The sequence below is a fragment of the Rutilus rutilus genome (genome assembly GCF_951802725.1).
Source record: "Rutilus rutilus genome assembly, chromosome: 6".
Taxonomy (NCBI): domain Eukaryota; kingdom Metazoa; phylum Chordata; class Actinopteri; order Cypriniformes; family Leuciscidae; genus Rutilus; species Rutilus rutilus.
This window is the reverse complement of record NC_140214.1, coordinates 5,469,977-5,475,526: the sequence shown is the minus strand read 5'-3', so window position 1 is coordinate 5,475,526 and position 5,550 is coordinate 5,469,977.

Genomic DNA, 5,550 nt, shown 5'->3' with positions numbered 1-5,550 from the left:
TACTGAGTTATTAGATTTCAAGTAAGTGGGCTATTTTTTTCAGGTTTTCCTGAAGTGGTGTAACAAATGTTAAAGGTGCATTAAGCAACTTTTCATGTTAAAAATACCCGTTTTTCAAATCCATACATGCTTAAACAATTGCCTGATGGGCTGAATGAGCCCTTCTATGATCACTGCGATTGCCTCTATAATCCTGTACAGTAAAATAAATAAGAGGGATTCGGGACGGAATCGACTGGGCGTGACGTCATGCGCGTTCACGCTCACCTGGCTATGTCTGGCAGGTTTGTGTATTCGCCGCCATTATCCGCATCAGCGAAGACAACTCAAGCGACTTTTGCAAAAGTAGAAGATGGATTCAAAGAGACCGGCTTCTAGTTCATCCCAAACCCCAACGCAAACTCCACGTAACCGCATGCACAACTCTGGTTGCAGTTTCGCGTGTCGCCAGAAGGGGGCATAGTTCTGCAAAAACTCAGAGACTTGCGCAATGCACCTATAAGTTGACTGAAAATTATTGTGTTGCTCTCTGATGTGGTCATGAAGTGTTTCAGTTTTACTTCTCACATTGATTAAGAATAAAAGTAGAAAAGCAGAAGAAACCTACATGCTAATAAATATAGGTGACATTTTCACACTTGCATTCTGCAGTTGTGGCAAAACTCTTAATAGTAAAATGATAATCTGACACAACCATGACCTCTCAATCTGCAAACAACACATTAAAACATGTGCTGGAAGTTCCTCTTTTTCTTTCTCACCTCCTTTGTGGCTTTAAAGGAAACTTTAGATGATGTAACAGACCAATATGCCATTACTTAAGATTGTAATATGGATAATGTGAATTGCTGGTGTGTCAGAGGTCATCTGTTATTAGTGAAGTTTCAAAGCGCTGTAAATCACTTCTTCTTGGTCAGGAGGACGTCTCTGAAAATCATTTAATAAAACACAAGACAGAGTGGGATGAATTTCAACAAGCCAGTGATTAAAAGCATTGAGATCATGGTACATTATGCATTTCCACAGAAAAAAAAAAAAAAAAATCATGAGATCACCAACTTGGCCATACATAGATTATATTAGAACATTGCTTACAGTATGTATTAGTGTTACTTACAATGGAGACCAGGTTTTGTTCATTGTCCTTTCCTTTCTTGAAGACCACTGTGTCATACATCACAAGAACTTCTGTCTGTATAAGAAGAGCGCAAACAAAACTTTAAAGATAATTCAGATGGTATTGTCACGGTGTGACAAAAGCCAGATAAGGAGAGAGAGTAAAATCCTCTTGAAGGCAGTATTATTTGGAGACCTCTTGTGGATGGTCGTCTCATCACACCGCGAAATCTGTTGCCATGGCAGCGAGGCCAATTGCCTGATTGACAGCAGGTGAGGAGAATTACAGAGAGTGTTGTGAGAGGGACGCGCATTAAGATGGGGCTTTAAAAAGAGAGAGGAAACAGACGGTCAGGGTGGTTCTCCTCCCGTGAGATACTGTGTTCTGTCGGCGGGTTGTTTATATTTGAAGCTGGACTGTGAAGCAGGGCGAAGATTGAAGCCGAGAAATGGACATGAGAGAGTGAAGTTTTGTCAATGAGATCTAGGGGATATCGTCAACAGTGGGAAAGACGCAAAGTGATGAGTATTTGATCCGTTGTTTATATGCACTGACACTGAAGTGGTGTGGAAAGTCTGGAAAGCGTGTGGCACGAGTGAAGTATTACACCGAGTGAATTAATGATCTGTCTCCAACCTTTGTTCTTCCTGCACTGAATGTGACGATTACTACATCCGTTTGACTGTCTCTGAGAGAAGTGGAGCCCGTGTAGAGACGAGAGTCGATCTGGTGGGAGAAAGACCGGTGGGTGAGTGCTGGCCCGAATGCACGTGTGCGAGTGGAATGCAGTGCCTGAAGTGACGATTCACACGGTTTGTGTTATGGAGTGAAGTTTATCGTGTGGAGAAGTATTAATAGTCTGCTGTGCACTCGCTTCTATAGTCTTTCACCCGCTGTCTCTGAACGGGGTTCGTTACATCCAGCGTCCAACTTACCATTTGAGACAGTCCCACTCTGTGAATGCTGCCGATCCATTAATTCCTGTTACATTGTTGCAGCGTACAGTTGAACTGGAGCGTCTTGCTTAAAGCAATCTTCCTGTCTGGTGGTCTCCACACGTCCCTATCAAAAGCCGCTGTCTGGTTGGAACGAGAGAAGGTATTGCAGCTGAATGTTTTATTACTGCTGAATGGTCAAATCCTGTTGCATCGATACAGTGTACAGCTGAACTGGAGCGTCTTGCTTAAAGCATCCTTCCCGTCTGGTGGTCTCCACACGTCCCTATCGGGAGCCGCTGTCTGGTTGGAACGAGAGAAGGTATTGCAGCTGAATGTTTCATTACTGCTGAGTGGTTAAATCCTGTTGCATCGATACAGTGTACAGCTGAAGTGGAGGTCTTGCTTGGAGCATCCTTTCCGTCTGGTGGTCTCCACATGCTTCATCGAAGGTCGCTGTCCAGTTCAGAAAAGGTATTTGAAATGAACGTTTGATATGCTGTTGAATAGTTAAACCCTGCTACCTGGTTGCAGTGCACAGCCGAAGTGGAGTGTCCCGCTCGGGTGTCCTCTCCGTCTGGTGGTCTCCAAATGTCCCATTGAAGGCTTGTCCTGTTCAGTACGAGAGGAGGTATTTCAATTGAACGTTCCATATGCTGTTGGGAAGTTGGATCCTGTTACCTGGTTGCAGTGTACAGTCAGGTGGAGTGTCTCCCTCAGAGTGTCTTCTCCGCCTGGTGGTCCCCGCCTGTCCCCACTGAAAGCCTCCGCCCTGTTCAGAAGGAGAGAAGGTATTTCAATTGAACGTTCCATATGCTGTTGGGAAGTTGGATCCTGTTACCTGGTTGCAGTGTACAGTCAGGTGGAGTGTCTCCCTCAGAGTGTCTTCTCCGCCTGGTGGTCCCCGCCTGTCCCCACTGAAAGCCTCCGCCCTGCTCAGAGGGAGAGAAGGTATTTCAATTGAGCGTTCCATATGCTGTTGGGAAGTTAAATCCTGTTACCTGGTTACAGTGTACAGTCAAGTGGAGTGTCTCCCTCAAGCGTCTTCTCCGCCTGGTGGTCCCCACCTGTCCCCACTGAAAGCCTCCGCCCTGTTCAGAAGGAGAGAAGGTATCACTGTTGAGCGTCGCATCTTGTTGAACTATTGAACCCTGTTGTATTGTTGCAGGGCACAGTCAAAGTGAAGTGTCCTCTTGCCGGGTGGCCTTCCGTGCCCGTGTTGCAAATTGTTGCTGCTGTTCGGAAGGAAGGAGAATAGCCGCGGCACGTGGCTCAATCAAAGTGTCGTCTTGCTGTCCGCGGTCCCCTCCTGGCCCGGCCTGCTCGCCGCCTGCGCCCCTGTGGCCCGTCTGAATTGGGGATCCCCGTCCTCTGGATACTTGCCTCTGGGCGGCCTCCGGCACTCGTTCCATCCTCACCACGAGTATTTACCTGGTTCCAGTCCGAATGGGGTCCGAGTAGCCAAGACGTCCTTGTGAGCCCGGTAAAGAGTACCTACCCAGTGACCTACCTGGATGGTGTGTGTCCTCCTTGATTCCTCTCCGACGAGCCGCAGGGTGTTCACGAACGTCCATCTCGCTCCGGTCCAGGGGCCCATCGAATTGCTTCTGGCGACAAGAAGGAAGATTTTAATTAGGACTTTTCAAATTATCTGCTTTTAACTCAATAAAGAAATTGTTATTCCTTTATCCTCTGTCTGCTGTTTGGTTCCTTGACACGCTCCTCGAGGCGGTACCCGGTCTCCAGGGGTGGGTGCAGTCTGGCTTGGCCCACCCCGACCTGTGACAGAACTTGGCGTAGTCGGCAGGGTTACCGTCTCGAGTGGAGCGATCAAGGTCCTAAATGGCTGAGGAAGAAGAGCCAGTGGCCAGACAGCCGGTTATGCCCTTTTTTATGGGGGCCCCGTGGGCCCAGAAGTACGGAGGTCCGGGGTCAGAATTAAGCCTGTCAGCATGGAAGGCCCAGGTGGAATACCTGGCAGGGCTCCAAGGGCTGAACGCCCTGCAGAAGGTACAGTTCGTATTAAATTCATTAGAGGGAGAAGCAAGAAGAGAAGTACAGGCAGCACCGGAAGCAACCCGCACCACAGTCCGAGCCATCTTTGATTTCCTTACGGTACAATACGGAGATACCACCCCGGTAGCTGTCCTGAGAACCCAATTCTTTAATTGTAGGCAAGGGCCTCGACAAACTGTTCGGCCATTCGCGTTGCAACTGAGGGAACAGTTTACCAGGCTAAGGGGAAGACAGGACCACGGCCTGGGCGACGAGGAGACCCTACTGCGAGATCAGTTTCTGCTAGGATTACGGGAGGGCCCAGTACGTCAGAGCCTGCGGGTGCAGTTGAGACGAAATCCTGACCTCACGTTTGAAGAACTGCGGCGAGAAGCTCTAGCCCTTGAGCGTGATCACACCGAAGGTGTGGATCCTCCCAGCTGTCTGGTGGCGAATGCTGTTAGTGGGCCTTCGGCCCCTGCCACCTCCGATTGGAAGCATGCCCTCCGGGAAGAATTGAAAAGGGATATCCGTGAACAAATGTCTGATCTGTCCAAATCTGTTGTCGAAGAACTCCGCCGAGAACGCCTCCATTCACTTCCTTCGCCGCGGGAGCGGGCCTATTCTGACGGGAGTCGCCCTCCAGAGCGTCGTTTCGCCCGATCTATGGGTCCCCGATTCCAGTGGGATGAACAGGGGCGTCCTATCTGTAACGGTTGTGGAGAAGCTGGACATTACATCCGTCAGTGCCCTTCCAGACGCGCTTCACAAGGGGGTTTTTAGAGTCTCCGGCCACTGTGGGTCAAGTGGTCGGGACCCCCTTTTCAGACCCTTCTTCTCCTGGACTGTCTAAAGAACGCCTAGTGGGCCGCTGTCCGGTTATCACGATCCGAGTCAACAGCAAGAAGGTGCAGTGTTTGTTGGACACAGGGTCGCAAGTCACTCTGTTTGCGGAGAGCCTAGTTCAGGAACTATTCGGCACCCAGGGCCGGCCGACGACTGAGGCCCCCTGGTTAACTCTGCGAGGGGCCAATGGGCTCGATATCCCGTATGTGGGTTATGTGGTGACAGACCTGGAGATCTACGGTATGGTTGTACCCCAGAAGGGAGTGGTGGTGGTTCGTGACGTGTGTCTGGGGTCTCATCGCGCCCTACTGGGCATGAATGTCATCTCCGACTGCTGGGAAGAGCTGTTCCAGCGTGGGTCGGCCCGAGCGGCTGTGACATCTGAGGGCAGAGAATGGGAGCGTATTCGGGCAGACTGTCGCCGGGTTTGCCTGGCCGAGCAGCAGGAGGACCGGGAGAGCACTGGGAGAGTGGCTTGCCGTTATGCTTTGTCCGTCCCGGCTCGAAGCGAGGCGATGGTCTGGGTCAGGGTGCCCCCTAGACTTTATCACCCGGAGGAGTGGGTGCTGGTGGAACCATACAACGAAGGTCCTAAGGTGGAGGTGGCCAGAGGACTGGCATCCGCCCAAAGAGGCCGAATTCGGGTGAGAGTTCGGA